We start from the raw sequence: 20,075 nt of genomic DNA, 5'->3' as shown, positions 1-20,075 counted from the left end.
CAACAAAGTTCACACTTGAGAACTGTATTATCAAGTTATAAAAGAAAATCCACCCAATAGTCTCATAATGTTTTAAGTAAGTTTATGATTTTGTGTTAGGACACATTCACACCTTTCTGCAGCTCAGGGGACCCTCAGCCAGCTAGTTAGACACACCTGTAGGAAAAAGTGAAATCATGAATGTGGGTTTCTGAAGAACAGGGTGGACAAGTGCCGTAGTGTCGTGAATAGATCACAGAGGAAGATTTCAAAAGGAAATGAGAGGTAGCATTGTCTCCCCAATTTCTGTAGTTTCATAGTATAAAGCACAAAGGTCAGCCATTGATTGACAAGCAAGAGGACATGGATGGCCTTTCAAGTGCTGTTCCTACAGTACATTGTGGTGGCTAGCAGACTAACTCTGAATATTAAAAAGAGGAAAACAAAATCAAATTGACTTTGTCAATACTTAAAATAAATTGTATATATTGTGTAAATGTTTAGAGAATTTTAAAGTATATTTTTAGACTTGAGAAATGCAACAAAAATTAATACACTCATAAATATGTTTGAATTCTATCTAAACACAAATTTAAAATATGATCTATATTATAAATAGTATCATATTATAGTGCTTGCTTAGTTTACTCCTAAATACATATTCAGGTCAGCTCAAAGAAAAGACATATAAACATGTATACAAGAATGCAGTGTGGTGGGCAAATTAGAAACACCTTGAGGAGCTGTTATACTAACCCTGAATTATTTATGTGTGCACTCTAAAACCAAACACAGATAAATAGAGAATAGATTAAAGGTTGCTACCGGGGGAGGCGATTTCGAAAGCTTGATCAAAATTACAGATTTTCAGTTAGCAGGTTTTATCAATTCTGATTTGTATTTTAGGGTTATGATACAGCCTAGTGATTATAATTACTTATAATATATGTTACAAAATTATTATGAGAATAAATTATTTATCTATATTGCCACAATAAAAATAGTAAGTTTCTTAAAGTATGAGAAGGTCAGCTCATCATAATCTAAACATTAAAGAGAGAGAAGTAAGAAAGAGAAAGAATGGGAGCACATTGCAATCTGCCCAATATTACATGAGATTGAATTTTGTCAAGTGGAATTGCAAATAATGTTTTCAAAGTTAGATACAGTTGATGTTGATGGTTATATCTTATTAAACAATATAATTCTTAATTATAACCACACATTTAACTTAAAATTTAAAATCAATATATAGCTCTTAAGCTCTTGCCTCTCTCTTTCATCTTCTCCCCTCTCTCTATTCCCTTTCCCCCTCTTTCCACAGCTCCAGCCTCCACTCTTCTATTCTCTCCTTCTCTCTGCCTTTCTCTGCCTCTACTACTCTTTTAACTTCCTACCCCATGCCCTAAATAAACTCTATTATATACTAAAAAAAAAAAGAAAGAAAGGAAATCAATGTATATAAATCACAGCAATGAATCAACATATGAGTGTTAAGTTGGACAGGTGCACATCTTTACTTGGAAGGATAAATTTGAAGGCAGTATGGATAGAGGTTAGGAGGAAGCACACATGAGTATGTATGAAACAGGTGGGGGCACTGACTATCAGATATTTCTGGGGTTGATATGCTGTTGGTAAAAATGGTGAAGAGAAAACCAAATTTAATCTTTTAGCAGTTAATAGAATTTCATGAATTGGAGTGAATGAGATGGAGCTATTAATTGTACCTACAGCTAACTGTGATTATTTACTGCTATACCCAACAAATACTCTTATGCTTATTTCTTTTTGTTTGCTTCTGCCTTTTATTTGTAGACATACGTATATGTGTGTATATGTATTTGGGCTGACACACATGTATGTATGTACAGGCCAATAGTTGACTTCAGGTGTCTTCCTCAGTCACTCCCTCAACATATTTTGAAATAATCTCTTTATCTGAACCTAAAGATTAGTTATGGGGTTGGTTGGCTACTTAGCAAGTCCCAGGGATAGTTCTGGTCCTAAATTCCCAGTTTGAGATCCATCACTCAAAGCTATTCTTTGTGCTAGGTATATGAACTCAGATGTTCAAGCTTGTTTACAAGCACTTTACTGAATAAATCATATCCCGATTCCCTTATATTTCCTTCTTAAGTGTTCAAGATTTTTGCAACATTATTAGTGCTCATATGATTTTAGGATATCATCTTATCAGGTTATTTCTATTCAACTTACTTTAGAGAACTTTATCAATCAATTTTATGCTAATTAAATGTGAATTTAAACATTTATAAATGTGTCTTCTTAAGATAGGAATTTTTGTTTTGTTTTGGTTTGGTTTGGTTTGGTTGGTTTGGTTTGGTTTTGGTTTTTCGAGACAGGGTTTCTCTGTGTAGCCATGGCTGTCCTGGAACTCACTCTGTAGACCAGGCTGGCCTCAAATTCAGAAATCCACCTGCATCTGCCTCCCGAGTACTGGGGTTAAAGATAGGAATTTATAAACTTCCCTATTTTATTACTATAGTAGAAGGAAATACAGATTATTTAAACTCAAAATCATTGCAGTTGAGCTTATGTATTTTCTGAACTACTTCCCTGCCCAGAAACTCCTACCACAGCAAATAACTGGCATCCTCACATTTTACAAGCATTGAATGGGGAGTTTATTATTGTGAGATCTGCCTTTGTTTCTCAATATTCAACTGTTTGATGGTCTCATCTATTCCATCTTTTTAAAATATTTCTTAAAGGTGTGCTCATCTCTTAACACATATAAATGTTGTCTTTAACCCCCAAGGCAATTTCTTAGATTTTCTAGTTCAAAACAAGCCTATGTTTTTCATACTGCACCCAAGAGTCATTTGTAGTATTTTTCCATCTCTAAAATACTGAATATGGTAGTGAGTGTAGTAATAAAGCTTCCTTCCTATGGAGCTAATGATTCCCACTATCACACTTCGCTTTTTCTGTCTTGATAATACATCTTACCTGTCCTTTTGTCCTTAGCTTTTCCTATGAGTATGGATTCCACTGTAATACTTAAATAACTACCTCTGCTTTCTAATCTTCAAGTACTCATCACACAACATTAGGGAAAGATTAATGAAACCTTCATCATTCCTCTTATGCTAACAGGTCATTGCACAAATCCCAATCGCTAAACTTCTAACAGAAACAAATATATGGTTTAGTAATGTTTGTCCATTGCTAAATATCTCTCCTTTAGTACACATGATCATTATTGTAAGGGTCTTGTTTATCACCAAAACACTGGAGCCTAGTAATCAGTGACTATCATCATGGGAAAATTTTCCCCAACAAATGAAAATGAGTTATCAAGAAGTATTGAAAGGTGACAATTATCTTTAAGAAGCACACAAAATTAATGCTGTATTTTCCCAATATTTTATTAACATGCTCAGGAAGTGTCAAATCAGAAGAATGATCTAATTTTACATCCCTTTTGATCCAGGGCCTGAATATGTATATATATTGTCCTTGTACTAGCTATGTAATAAATATATTTGCAAACATATGAATGTATGAAAAATAGTGCCAAAATTATGCAAGATATGTTCTAAATGAAGCTATGACATATTTAAAAGTAACAAAATATGACATTAATACATAAAACATTAAATGCATGAAACTATAAATAGACCTTGAAATAATCATAGTGTGGTTTATCATGGTCTCCCCTTTGCTTAATTCATATTAATGGGTTTTTCTGTTTTCGAATTTCTACTTAGCTCTTTCTTGTTTTCCTATTATCTGCTGAAGTTTTTCATTGTAGCATATATTTCCATGTGCATATTAAGCATTCAGGTCTGTTTTATCATCTCCATTATCTAAATTCCCAGTGGTTCTGTTTCAATTATCCATTATTTGTTATGGCTAAAAATCACATTATTATATTCTTGACATGTCTGGTTAATTTTGATTGAGTGATGAATATTGTATGGAAAATATGGAGAAAAAATTCAGACTTGCATAATGTTATTTTCCTCTATAGAGAATTCATTTAGAATTTGCCTGACTCCTGGGAGACATAATTCTGGAAGAGTGGCAATCCAACTTTGCTCACTAAGATGATTTAAAACTGAGATATGGTCTTTTAAGACATTTCTACTTCTGAATAACCACTATTCTAAAAGATCTGACTTTCCATCTCAACATTCAAATAGCATATTGTATGGATATAATACTTGGTAGTCATTTGATTTCACTATCTTTTCTTTATATGTGTTAAGTGTTTCAGATGTGTGGTTTCTTCCAAAATACACAATGTCACCAGGGTAAGATCAGCTATGGTGCAGATCTATGCTCATGGTCTATCTGTCTAATCTTAATGTACTTTTCCTTCCTAATCTTATTATTCCTCTACATGGAAAGGAATTTTATTCCAGGAATGTGGATTATCTGGCAAGGAATCACATCCAAAGACCTTCTAGATCTCTGTGATCCAGGTGGAATACAGACATGCCTTTAATCCCAGGAAACAGAGGCAAGCAAATCTCTGAGTTCAAAGCTAGCCTGGTATAGAACAAGCACATACCTTTAATCACAGCACTGGGGAGACAGAGACATGCATATCTCTGAGTTCTAGTCAGTCACTTTGGTTAAGTCAGTTCTGTCAGTTCTGTGCATGTCAGTTGAGTTCAGTCAGGGCAGCTTTGACAGTTCAGTGCAGTTCAGTTCAGTTGGTAGTGCAGTGCACTGGAGGTGGATTCACTCAACTGTTCATGCAGTTCACTATAGGTCAGCAGAGGCAGTTGAAGACAGATAATAGGAAGGAGCAAGAAGATAAGAACACTTTGTCAGAGTTAGTTCGAAACCAAGCAGAGCAATTCAGTGAGAAACCCCTAGAAGACAGATTGAATCAATCAGCTTAGAGAGGAATTGAGCCAGAACAAGTGAGTCAAACCAGAGAGCTAGAGTTCAGAAAAAATGAGAAAGTGTGAACTTATTCAGTAGGAAGCCTTCGAGATGACAATTAAACCAGGTGAATACTTCTACACTATATCTTCATGTAAATAATTACACATTAATATCAAGCCAGATCTAGACAAAATCTACATTTATCCCACTTTCTCATATGTTATGTGTCAGAAGATTCATCAGGTTTCACAGTTTTCCACCACCAGACTATGAATCTCTTGAGCTACAAGAGCTACATCTATTGAAGACAGTGATCTGTAGAATATTCTAGATGAACTGAGTTGATCCTGCTTCCTATATGATTCTTTTTTTTAATTAGGTATTTTCTTCATTTACATTTCCAATGCTATCCCAAAAGTCCCCCATGCATCCCCCACTCTCCCACCTACCCACTCCCACTTCTTGGCCCTGGCGTTCTCCTGTACTGAGGCATATAAAGTTTGCAAGACCAATGGGCCTCTCTTTCCACTGATGGCCGACTAGGCCATCTTCTGGTACATATGCACCTAGAGACACGAGCTCTGGGGGTACTGGTTAGTTCATATTTTTGTTCCACCTATAGGGTTACAGATCCCTTTATCTTCTTGGGTACTCTCTCTAGCATAAGGTTCTTTCTGGGAGAGCTATATTGCATTTGATCTAATTGCCAACTGTCTTGCTTTATAAGCCATGCTGATCTGAAAACCAAACACTTTCCCCCTGAATTTGATTCTGAACAGAAATATTGGAAGCCTTGTTCTGCTGGCAGTGAGATTTTAATACCTGGTGTTACTTCTCTTTTCTCTGTTACTTTATGTGGATCTTAGCAGATCTGAGCAGTTCTTTCTCCCAAGAAGATGTTGGAAACCAAACATGCTGTTATCAGACTCTAATTGGAAAGAATGACAACTTTATATCAGGTACTCTACCACACACACATAGTATAACACTTTATTTTACTTCATATTCAAATTTTACGGTTCCTTGAGCTTTCCAGTGCTCATTATAAAACATTTAATAAAATGTATCCAGTATAGCCTAATATTTATAACAGACACAGATTCACACTACTTTTTATGGGATATGGGTAGAATTAAAATTTTATTGATAAGTTACTTAAAATACTATTTTTTCATAAGAAAATGAACAGTAATAACTAACATAGCTATAACGATTTATCAGGAAATTTGGAATGCAATGAAAAGAATAGAAGAGGGTGAAGAGTCACATTTCAAAAGGCCAGAAAACCTCTTCAACAAAAACTTTCCTAACCTAGAAAAAGATGGCTATAAACTTACAAGGAACTTACAGAACACCAATCAGATTAGACTAGAAAAGAAAATCCGTATTATCATAATAGAATAATAATCAAAACACTAAATGCACAGAATAAAGAAAGAGTACTAAAAGCTACAAGGAAAAAAAGGCCAAATAATGTATAAAGGCAGTCCTATACAAATTACACTGGGCATCTCAAAAGATATGTTTAAAGCCAGAAGATCCTGGACACATGTCTTGCAGACTCTAAGGCACTACAGATGCAAAGCCAGGCTACTACATTCAGCAAAACTCTCAATCACCATAGATGGAGAAACCAAAATGTTCCATGACAAAAATAAATTTAAACAATATTTTTCTACTATTGCATTCCTACAGAGAATACTAGAAGGAAAACTCCCAACACAAGAAGGGTAACGACATCCAAGAAATCACAAGAAATTAATCATCCTACAGCAAACCCAAAAGAACACACACATACACATACACACACACACACACACACACACACACACACACACACACACAGTAGCAACAGGAACTAACAATCATTGGTCATTAGTATTTCTCAACATCAATGGACTCAAATCACCAATAAGAACACAGAGGCTAACAAACTAGGTACATAAACAGGATCCATTATTCTGCTGCATATAAGAAACATGCCAGGCTGGCGAGATGGCTCAGCTGTTAAGAGCACTGACTGCTCTTCCAGATGTCCTAAGTTCAATTCCCAGCAACCACATGGTGGCTCACAACCATCTGTAATGGGATCTGATGCCCTCTTCTGATGTGTCTGAGGACAGATACAGTATACTCATATAAATAAAATAAATCTTAAAAGAGAAAAAAGGAAGGAAGGAAGGAAGGAAGGAAGGAAGGAAGGAAGGAAGGAAGGAAGGAAGAAAGGAAGGAAGGAAGAAAAAAGAAACATGCCTCAGAAACAAAGATAGACAGTATCTTGGAGTAAAAGGTAGGAAAAATATGTTTCCAAGGAAATAGACCTAAGCAAAAAGCTAAAGCAACCATTTTAGTATCTAGTAAAATAGACTTTCAACCAAAAGTAATCCAAAGACATGGTAAAGGATACTTCATACTTATCAAAGAAAAAAAAATCGACCAAGATGTTCAACTCTGAACATCTATGCCCTAAATGCAAGGACACATACATTCATTAAAAAAAAAAAAAAACAGACACCAACAACCAAAAAAACTGTAATAGAGTTTAAATCACACATTGAACCCCCCCCCCATGATAGTGGGAGACTTCAACAGCCCACTTTAACCAAAGGACAGGTCATCAAACAGATAAGAAATAAAGAAACAATGAAAATAACAGATATTATGAAACAAATAGATTTAACAGATATCTGAAGAACCTTGCCCTCTCCCCCCCCCCAAAAAAAATAATATACCTTCTCAGGACCTCATGGAACCGTCTCAAAAATTGACCATATAATCAGACACAAAATAAGCCTCGACAAATAAAAAAAGATTGAAATAACACCTTGCATTCTATCTTACCACCACAGATTAAGGCTGGACTTAACAGAACCAACAGAAAGCCCACATGCTTGTTGAAACTGAACAAGTCTCTACTGAATTGGTCAGGGAAGGAAAAAAGAAAGAAATTAAAAATTTTATAGAATTCAATGAAAATTAAGGAAAAATGTACCTAAAATTAGGGGACACATTGAAAACAGTGCTAAGAGGAAAATTAATTACACTAAGTGCCTTCATAAAGAAACTGGAGGGATCTCATACTATCATCCTAACATCACACCAAAAAGCTCTAGAACAAAAAGAAACACACCCAAGAGGAGTGGATAGCAAGTGATAGTCAAACCCAGGGCCAAAATCAATCAATTAGAATCAAGAAGAAAAATACAATCAATAAAATCAAGAGTTGGTTCTTTGAGAAAATCGACAAGACAGACAAACCCTTAGCCAAAACTAACTAAAAGGCACAGAGATAGTATCCAAATTAACACAATCAGAAATAAAAAGGGAGATATAACAATAAAAACTGAGGAAAATTTAAAAATTATTAGGTCTTACTATCAAAGGCTTATACTCTACAAAACTGGAAAATCTAAATGAAATGCATTATTTTCTATTCAGATACCATTTACCAAAATTAAATCAAGATTAGGTAAAATATCTAAACAGTCCCATAACCCCTCAGAAAATAAAAGCAGTCATTAAATGCCCCCCCAAAAAAAGAAAAAGAAAGAAAAGAAAGAAAAGAAAAAAGTAAGAAAAGAGAAAGAAAGAAGGAAAAAGCCCAGCAGAGGAGGATGCTAGAGAGGTAAGGTAGAAGGGAGTAGGTGGGTGGGGTAGCACCCTCTTAGAGGCAAAGGGGAGGTCTATGGAATGGGGGGGACTCTAGGGGGAAACTGGGGAGAGGGCAACATTTGAAATGTAAATGAATAAAATAACCAATAAAATAAATTTAGAAAAGCATAATTTACCATGATCAAGTATGCTTTATCCCAGGGATAGAGGAATGGATGATTCAATGTAGGAAAATCCATCAACATAATATATAATATAAACAAACTGAAAGGCAAAAATCACATGATCAATTTATTAGATGCTGAGAAAACCTTGGATGATAGTCAGCATCCCTTCATGTTAAAAGTCTAGGAGAGAAAAGATTCATGGCACATACCTAAACACAATAAAAATAATATATGGCAAGCCAAAAGCAAGCTAAAGTGGTGAAGCAGGAGTGGGTGAATGGGTGGAGGAGCACTCTCATAGAAGCAAAGGGGAGAGTGGGAGAAGAGATGCGATAGGGGGTTAAGGAGTCTTAACTGGGAAGGTTAAACAAACAAACAAACAAAAAACCAAGATAGTCACAAAAATCCTATACAATAAGAACTTCTGGAGGTATCACCATCCTTGACTTCAAGCTGTACTACATAGCAATAGTATTTTTTATAGCAATGGTATTTTTTAAAAAAAAACTGTATGGTACTGGTATACAAACAGACAGATTGATTAATTGAGTCAAATTGAAGACCCAGAAATAAACCCATATACTTATGGACATTTGATTTTTTGACAAAGAAGCCAAAACCATGCAGTGGAAAAAGGAAAAAATATTCAACAAACAGTGGTGGTAGAAAAATGCAAATAGATTTATATTTATCACCCTGCACAAAACTCAAGTCCAGCTACATCAAGGACCTCAATATAAAACTGGATACACTAAACTAATAGAAGAAAAAGCGGTAAATAGCCTTAAACACATTGATACAGGAGACAATTTGTTGAGCACAACACTAATAGCTCAGACTCTAAGATCAACAATTGATAAATGGGACCTCATCAAACTGAAAAGCTTCTTTAAGGCAAAGGACACTATCCAAAGGACAAAACTACAGCCCACAGGTTGGGAAAATATCATCACTAATCTTACATCTAACAGAGGGCTAATATCTGAATATATAAAGAACTCAAGAAGTTAGACTCAAACAAACCACATAATCTGGTTTTAAAAATGGGAAACAGAGCTAAAAAGAAAATTCCCAAAATAGGAATCTAGAATGGAGGAGAAGGACTTAAAAGATGATCAAATTCTTAGTCATTGGGGGAAAAAAAACCTGAGATTCCACCTTTTACCAATAGGAATGTCTAAGATCAAAAGATCAAATGACAACACATGCTGGCAAGGATGTGGAGGAAGGGAAACACTCATCCATTGCTGGTGGGATTGCAAACTGGAAATCAATCTGGCATTTTCTCAGAAAATTGGAAATAGTTCCACCTGAAGACCCAAGAGATGCATGTTCTACCATACTACAAGGACACTTCCTCTACTGTGTTCATATCAGCTTTATTTGTAATATTTGGAAACTGAAAGCAACACAAATGTCCTTCACCTGAAGAGTGGATACAGAAAATGTGGTTCATTTACACCGCGGAACACTTTTCAGCTATTATAAACATGGACACCACGAATTTTGCAGGCAAATGGATAGAACTAGAAAATATCCTGAGTAAGGTAACTCAGAACCATAAGGACATGCATGACATATATGTACTCACTGATAAGTGGATATTAGCCATAAAGTACAGAATACATGTAATATATCCTACAGACCAACAGAAGTTAAACAAGGAAGGCCCAAGTGATGATGCTTGAATTCCACTTAGAAGGGGGAACAAAATAGTGGTGGGAGGTAGAGGAAGGGGGGACTTGGGTGGAAGAGGGGAGGGAATTAGGGCAGGATCAGGGGTGGAAAAAGACAGAAGAAAAACTCAGAGGCCCAGGAGAATGAATGGAAATCTGTAGTTGCTCAGGAGAAGGGGTTGGGTCTCTAGGAAGTCCCAGAGACCTGTGATGGGGGAGACACCCAGGAATCAATGTGGGTGGCCATACCTGAGATGCCTACCAGTAGGGACATGGAACCTGAAGAGACAATCTCCTGTAGCCAGGCAGGACCACCAGTGGAGTGATGAGGACACCAATCTATCCACAAAACTTTTGACCCAAAATCTGTACTGTCTAAAAGAAATTCAGGGACAAAGATAGAACAGAACCTAAAGGAATGGTCAACTAATAATTCCATGGGCAAACAACAATCCCTTACGCTATTAATGATATTCTATTACGCGTACAGACAGAAGCCCAGCATAACTGTCCTCTGAGAGATTCTAACCAGCAAATGGCTGAAACAGATGCACAGACCCACAGTCAAACATTAGACAGGGAAAGGATTGAAGGAACTAAAGGGGATGGCAATCCCATAGGAAGACCAACAGTGCCTACTAAGCTGGACCCCTTAGAGCCCTAAGAGACTGAGCCACTCATGAAAGAGCATGAAATAGACTAATCTGACGATTCTGGCACATATGTAACAGAGTGCTACCTTGTTCTGCCTCAGTAAGAGAGGATGGGCCTAATCCTGCAAAGACTTGATGGTGTGCCAGGATTGGAGGATACCAAGGGGGAGCTACCCTCTCAGAGCCAAGAAGAAGGGAGTGAAATACTCAGTGAGTGGGGAACCTAGAGGGGGCAGTTTGGGTTGTAAATAAATTATTTTTAAAACTCACATATTATTACATACTAATTGTTTTTTTTTTTTCCTCTCAGAAAGGAAACCAGAGAGTTGTTGTATGGAATGTTACCCACTCTAGCAAGGTAAAGCAATTTGTATGAATACTATAAGGTCATAAGAATGTGCTGAGTGTTCAGACATGTCTAAACTTTAAAACTGAAAATTTTCCTAATTCCACTCAGCCTAACATTAACATACATCAAAGAGAATTTACACATTGTCGCTGGGCCAACATCAATCCCTACGTAGAACTCTCCTACTTCAAGATGAATAAACAAGCAACAGTCATGACAATGGGGAAAAAAAACAATCTGCAATATGAGAATTACCCGAAAGAAAATGAAACAATTTTAATAAGTATTTTTACAGGCAATAGAATAAATACTTGAAAAGCTTATACTTTACACTGTTATAAGACAAACATAAGATATTGTCATTACTGTGAAACATGATTGAAGAAGCTTTCAAGATATATAAACAATGACATTTCAATGAATATGGAAAAGGAATGAGATCTATCTAAAATGAGATTCAAGAATTAAGTTCTCAGCAAGCTTTTATTAAAAAAAAGAAATTCGAATGAATGTGTGACATAATGAGCAGACTTCCTAAGAACTTCAGAAAAATAAAACACAAGTTAAAGTAAAGAGATTTAATGAATAATAAAATGGTTAAAATTATTTTAAATATTAAAAATATACTTTAGAAGACATGAGTCTAGGAAGGACATGTAAGATACATTATGGGGCAGGGTGATCTGGAGAAAGAATGTGTGCATAACAATGACCAAGCTACGTTGTTTACTGCTTTTCAGGCTGTGGGACCTGGGAGAATAGAGCCTACAAATAAGACAAACTAATGTTTTGTGCAATAGCCAACTTTATTCAGATCATCAGACAATTAATTCTCTTAGGGTTAAGAAGAATTACAGTAGTAATGTGCACAATCACAGGGACAAGCTGCACAGGGCAAGCACGTGTTTTCCCAATAAAGGCATATAAACAAATAACAACAGCCAGTTGTAATGAATCATATGAAGTAAATAGCTGGGTCCTCTTTGCAATTTTCTAAGGAATCCCCCAGCTTGGTTTCAAAAGTGGTTTTGCCAGCTACCACTAACCAAAGAGTATACATGCAGGGAGCCAGGACTCCAGATTCATATGTAGCAGAGGATGGCCTTATCTGACATCAATAGGAAGGGAAGGAGGCTTGATGCCCCAGGGTAAAGAGACACTAGAGTGGTCAGGCCAGAGTGGGTGAATAGGTGGAGGAACACCCTCAAAGAGGCAAAGGGGTGGGGGAAGAGGGAGGCTGGTTTGGGGGGGTTATGAATGAGTAACCAAGAATGGGGATATTTAAAATATAAATGAATAAAATTATTAATGAAAAGAAAATAAGCAACGTACAAATTATAGCATTTGTTAAAAAATAATCATATAGAAAATGCAACAATCATCAGTATAATATAAATAATTACTGATACTATAATAAATTGGCCATATGTAAACAAAAGATAGCAGATCTCAGTCCTCTTCAACACAAGTACAATAAGTAATGCTGGCCTTGAAATGATGAAGCCAACATTTTAAACTTAGCCAAATTTTTTCTGGAACTTCAGCTAAACCAGTGTGAAAATATCATCTAAATATATTTTTAAATATCATAAATTACCTCAAATAAATGTTATAATTGGCATAATAAATACGTAAAATTAATTTAAAATTAATTTAAATCAATTTCCTCAGATTTAAGATTTAAAATATGTCAAAGTATGCTATTGTTTGGGTCGTAACTTGAGTCTTTTGATGCATACAATGGGAAAAGACATGTAACATGACTGTTTCCCAGATGAAAAGATTTGGAGTTTTGGTCGATGCTCGGAAAAAATAAGGCTCTCATTCCCTTACTATTATTTAGTGTTGACTTGACTCTTTCATAATCTTATGTGATCAAGACACGTAAAACTACAGCCAAAGTTCTAAAAATCTTAATCAGGAATGATTCACACACACACACAGACACACACACACACACACACCACACATCTCCCAGCAAAGATTACAAATCTTTTTCTGACCTAATCACTAGTTAGGTCTGTGGGATCACAGATGCCCTCCTGTGGCAAGAAAAACAAAGTGTACAATTATGGAATCTGAAGGTGTAATGAGGCACGATCACAAAAAGAAAGACCGGAAGGCAAATCAGTAACTGTCGTCCTTTACTGTTCTTTAAAGTGGTGAGAAAACATGGCACAAAATTGGAAAAAAAATAGCTAAATATATAAAGCATAAACAAAGCAATATTTCAAAGCTATCAAATGTAAGCAAAACCTTCCAATAAAATATAACACGTGCAGACGTTTATAACTTAACTGACACATTTAAGAATATAGATTAACATGCTGTTATGGGAAGATGAGAAGCTGCCATGATAACAATTATAATCAGTGAAGTGAGAACAGAAGAATTTTCTAAACCGAATCCTGTGGTAATATGAAGGCCAGGAGATATACCAGATAACAAGGGAAATGACGTGTTTAAACTTAACAATCCAGCAAAAATTTCTCTTTAAACTCTTTATCACACATTTTCAGGAGTGGTCACAAACTGGAACATACAGATTTTTTAAAAATGTTTCTATTTCCAGAACATAATTTCTACTGGCAAGAATAACATATTAACAGTAAGCTCTATGTGACTGGCTTGAAATCCTTGAACAATGTACATACTTTAAAAATTGAAAAATTGTACAGTCTGTTTCTAGGATCTGCTGAGGTAAAAACTAGGAAACGTGAGACATTAATAAGTTAATGAGCTCTATGGATTCTAGATTCAGTGAAAGAATTGTTGATTTAAGACTAATGACCAATTCAATAAATAAAAAGAAATCATTGTCCTGAACTTAATAAAATTACCTTAATCAACTTAATTGTGCACTTTTAAGGACCTAATTCAAGTTTCATTCTTTACCATATCTTCAACACACAAAGTATTTTATCATAGTTCTTAAAATAAGATTAATTCTGATTAGAAAATACTGACCATACCTACCCAATGATACAGACAATAAAATTTGGCTAAAAGCCTCATTCAATTTGACTCTATGCTAATTAGATTTTATACTAATTATTAAAATGCAGATGATGGAAACAATTTTAGCTAATGCCATCTTTGACTTTAACGTTTTTCAATTAATCTCTGCTCTCCATTACTAAGTCTCTCCCCACACCCTAAGATTCACTATACTTCCTAAATACAAGTTGTTTCCCAAATGAACTTGGCAAGGCCTGTTACTAAAGGGCTTGTTCTGTGCCAGGAGATCACCATCACAATTAGCCCCTGCCGCACCATGGGCTGAGCTCCATGATGTAACTCTCAGATGGAGTTCCTGCCAACTACTGAAGGCTTTCTGCAAAATCAAACCGGTTTCAATATTTGTACTTTAAGCAAAAACCAATCATTTGAATCATCTCAATTAATAAATACTAACTAGCAAACCAGCCCATGAAAGTGGTCTCTTCCTTCTAAAGTATCACACAGTAACACTTCCCATAAAACTAGTTGCTCAGTTTAAGATTTTCTGTAAATGGTCCCCCAAAAAAGTTTTTAAATTACCTCATTTACTATGTCCTGAATATTTAGTATAGAATAAGCAAATTTTTAACAATTAATTATCCACTAGAAAGGCTCAATAGAATTGTGGTACTCCAATGAATATATGTAAAAAGAATGTTTTAGTTGCCTAGCAATTCTCAAAAAAAAAAAAAATTAGATGAAATGCTTTTTATGCGGTTCAAACATTTTCTTTAAACGTATTCCCGCTCTGCAGTGTATTAGTCTAGCGTGCCTTGTGAACAGGATTTTAAGAGTCTGGAGATGTGACTGTGTTTAAGATTCCTTTTTCCAGTCACTAGTTCATTGTCAGCAACAGCTACAGAGCAGCTTGGTGTGTATTCAGAGACCGCCAGGAAGTTAGTTCTGCATGACTGAGTCAGCGCTGCAGCTTGAAGAATGCACAGCTCCTGTTTCCTTAAGCAATCATATATTTCTTGTTGGAATAACAATATAAGATAGTGTAGCTGTGGCAAAATAATTCTTATTTCACTGTATTTCATGGAAAAATTAAGTCTCTTATAAAGGAGTGACCCATATCATTTATACTATGTGAAGATTAAAGAAAATCTATAGAGGCTTTTCTTCACTTTGTGTGGTGATCCAAAGAGCTAAAGAGAGAGAGAAAAAAGACCTTAGTGATTTGTTTAGTCTCTGCAAGTCTTCTCAACTGGAGGATGGGGAAAATAACATGTCAGTATAGTAACCGCAAAGAAATTGAATATGTAAATCAGCAACATCCCGAATTCAGATGGTATTTAAAACTGAGTCAATGTTTTGGTTTCCATGGTTTTCAAAGGGAGAGAGAAATATGAGGTAAAGATTTTCAGTAGTTCCAAATTAAGTTAACATTGCTTTCAGGTGCTTTAACTACTGCCACATTGCTGTGCACAATCAAGTTTCATCCCCTATGTCCTAAATCATTCATTTTAAGTGATTTATTTAAAACATAGTAGAAACTGTTCCTATACTCAACCCTATATATGAGCTATTTTTTTTTATTTAAGTGCTTCAAAATTTGCTCTTGCATATGTTTAAGACTGAGAACATTTCTCATTATCATAACATTATATAATATATTCAGACTTAGCCCCCCAAATAGCCTATTAGATATTTCATATATTTCCTAATAATATATTTATGTGTCTATAATTTGAGGATATTTTATTTAAACAAATATACACATGGGCACATAATCTTGCGTGAATTTCTACCTATAATCAAAACCTAACAATTTTGAGTCAGTCTAGATATTTTAAGACCAGAGTCTTCTTTTCCTTTTCCAGAGTTCAACAAGCACACATAAGCATGTGCATCCTCTCATATGTGTATATGGACACTGTGTTATCACACCAGTGTGTAGATGTACATATACATGTTCAAATCTATGATTCCAACAAAGTCATTAGCTGTCCATCTTAAACCTGATAATGTTGTATGAAAGTTTAATCAATAAAGTAGCTCAAATTTTCAGTTCAAAATAAGCTTATTAAACACAAACTCTGTGGATGAGACAATTGTTAATTCCATGAATAAAGACAGACATGGCTGTCACAGTTGATATTCTTACAGTTGTTGCCATAACAACATGGAAGATATCAATTTATCTGTCAGTTAGAATATTTTTGTGTGAAAGAACATGACAAACAATGCAATTCATAAAAAATGTTAGCAGCCTGGATTACATTATCATGAGTTTTCAAATTGATCAAATTCATGGTGGAATAGTAAGCTTCTTAGTGCAGGAAAATGAAATATATATATTTATAAGATTCAATGATACTTCACCACACCATCATATTGAAGGTATTGATTTATATTTTCTAGAGCTAAGTAGATTACTGGGACTATGAGTTATTCTATAATATTCCTTCTTGTAAGATCTAAACTCTAAAATAATTTTCTTTCATTATGAAAATCTTGACAATCAACTGTAAATTCATTTGTCCTATTGTCCTATTTTGACTTTGGTAAGTTAAATAATGATCATAGAATAGTCCTATCACTAAACCACCAACCAAAGAGTACACCATGAGATCCATGGCTCCAGCTGCATATTTAGCAGACGATGGCCTTATCTGGCATCAATGGGAAGGGAGGCCCTTGATCCTGTGAAGGCTAGATGCACTAGTGTAAAGGAATGCTAAGGTAGTGAGACAGGAGTGTGTGGATAGGTCTGTGAGCACTCTCATAGAAGCAGGGGGGAGAAGAAGGGGATAGGTGGTTTTTCAGAGGGGAAACTGGAAAGGGGGATAACATTTGAAATGTAAATAGATAAAATAACCAATTTAAAAGAAAAAAGAAAAAAGAGTTGGTGTGAGTCACTCCCAAAACTGGTTGAAAACAAAAACATGGGTCACATTTTATACATTATTCCTTGATGGTTATAAATAATATTTTCTATTGTGAATGAATAGGCCTTAGACTATTCTAAAATTTTCACTCAGAAAAAGAAAAAACTGGGGATACAGCCTAGTGGTTAAGTCCTTGCCTAGTATGTGTGAATTTAATCCTTATAACAGGAAAAACAACAACAAAATTTAAAACTACAATATAATAAGAATCAGTTGGAAAATGTATTTGCCAGGTAACCTGAGTTTAAGGTTCAGAAGTCAAAGTAGAATAATTTCTCTTGTTATTCCTACAAGTTTTCCCCTGACATCCATACACACATGATGGTCTGCATTTGCTCACAAATAAAATGAGTGGGGGGAAAAACATTTTAAAAGGTCACTTAAAAGAAAGTTAAGAATTTTAAAATACAAATAGAGCTGATATGAACATAGTTGAGCAAGTGTCCTTGTGGGATGGTGGAACAACTTTTGGGTATATTCCCATGAGTGATATAGCTGGATCTTGAAGTAGAGTTGTTCCCAATCTCCTAGGAAACCACAAAATTGATTTCCAGAGTGGCTATACAAGTTTGTAATCCCACCAGCAGTGGAGGAGGGTTCCCCTTGCTCCATGTCCTCACCAGCATGTGCTGATCATTGACTTTTTGATCTTGGTCATTCCGGTTGGTGTAAGGTAAAATATCAAAGTCATTTTGACTTGCATTTCTCTGATAACTAAGGTTTTCAAACATTTCTTTAAGTGTTTGTAGAGATACTTCTGTTGAGAATTCTCTGTTTAGCTCTGCATGGAATTTGTAATTGGTTTATTTGGATTGTTGTGTCTAACTACTTGAGTTCTTTATGTATTTGTATATTAGCCCTCTATCAGATATAAGGTTAGTGAAAATCTTTTCCCAATTTGTAGGCTGTGTTTTTGTCCTAATGATGGTGCCCTTTGATACAGAAGCTTTTCAGTTTTATGAGGTATGGTTTATTAATTCTTGACCTTTGTGCCTGAGCCATTGGTGTTCTGTTCAGGAAGTTGTCTCCTGTATCCACAAGTTCAAGGATATTCCCCATGTCCTGTTCTATTAGATCTAGTGTATTTGGTTTCACAGTGAGGTCTTTGATCCACTTAGACTTGAGTTTTGTGGAGGGTAATAAATATGAATCTATTTGCATTCTTCTTCATGCAGACATCCCCTTAGAACAGCACCATTTATTGAATATGCTATCCTTTTCCATTATATGGTTTTGGCTTCTTTTTCAAAAACCAAGTGTTCATAGGTTTATTTCTTGGTCTTTGATTTGATTCCATTGATCAATCTGTCAATACCACACAGTTTTTATTACTATTTCTCTGTAGTATAGCGTGAAGTCAGGAATGATGATACCTCCAGTTCTTATATTGTTCAGGATCGTTTTAGCTATCCTCGGTTTTTCATTTTCCCATATGAAGTTGAGGCTAGAAACAACCTAGATGTCCCTTAACTGAAGAAAGGATAAAGGAAATGTCGCACAATAGAACACTAATTGGCCATTAAAAACAAGGACAACATGAATTTCACAAATTGATAGAATTAGAAAATACCATCCTGAGTGAGGTAACCCAAACCTAAAAGGACATGAATGGTAAATACTCTCTCAACAGACTCAAAGAAGCCAAATTACTAGGAGGGCCCCAGGTAGGATATTTGAATCTTTCTCAGAAAGGAAAACAAAACAGATATTGGAGGTCAATAGAAGGAGGAAACTGGGTTGAAGAGGGAAGGCGAGAGTAATGTGCTGAGGTGGGGGAGATCATATGTAGGGAGATCAAGGGAGAGAGAAGGGAGATCAGTAATTGGGGAGGGGAGGCAATCTCTAGGATGTTCCAGAGTCTTGGGATGGAGGAAGGCCCCAGAGGGTCTATGTCAGCAACTCTAGCTGAGACTCTGAGCAGTGGAGGATAAGAATCCTGAAGTGGCAGCATCCCAGTTGAAGAATAAGGACAGAAATCCATCCACCAAACCTTCAACTGCAAATGTTTCTTGCCTACAAGAGATGCAGGGACAAAGAAAGAACAGACATCGAGGGAATGGCCAACCAATGACTCTCCCATATTGAGAACTATTTCATGATCAAGAACTATTCTGTGATGCTATTAATGACACTGTATTATGCTTACAGACAGGAAACTAGCATATTTGTCCTCTGGGAGGCTCCACAATGCAGCCTGTAAACCCCCAGCCTGAAACAGGCTGATCCAGACTTTGACCTTGCTGCCACTAAGGAGATTACCTAGGGTGGAGCCTTCCTGCCTAGATGACTCTATTGTTCAGCCACTGTTGCTGTTCACCTTCAAGACACTGCTACCTGCTGAGAGGCCCTTGAGCTATTCCAGAGACTACACCCTATCCTGCACCTGTCACCTGTAGCAGCTTCCAGGCTCCAAGAATGGATTAGCAGGGGATGGGCCTCCCCCCCACCCCCTTTATAAGCACAGTTTTCTATTAAACATTTGAGCTTTGATCAGGAACCTTGACTTAGCTCCATTTTTCTCACGACCGTCTAGTTCTCTCTCTTTCAGCTCCAGTCTGCCTCCCAGGTGTACCCTGTCCATGTGAGCAATGGACCGGCTTGCAACAGCAGCCTATGGAAAGAGATGCAGAGACTCACAGCCAAATATTAAGTGGAGCTCAGGGAGTATTATGAAAGAGTTAGGAGAAGGATTAAGGGAACAGACAGAAGAGGACAGGGACTCTACAAGAAAACCAAGAGAGTTAACTAACTTGGAACTTTGGTGGCTCCCAGAGACTGTATCATCAACCAAAGAGCAAACATGGCTTGTACCTAGGTCTCCTGCACATTTGTAGTGTACAAGAGCTTGGACATCATGCAGATCTCCCCCCAACACCCAACAACTA

This window comes from Mus caroli, unplaced genomic scaffold (assembly GCF_978045245.1).
Source record: "Mus caroli unplaced genomic scaffold, Mus_caroli_1 scaffold_1, whole genome shotgun sequence".
Lineage (NCBI taxonomy): Eukaryota > Metazoa > Chordata > Mammalia > Rodentia > Muridae > Mus > Mus caroli.
This window is presented reverse-complemented; position numbering follows the sequence as displayed.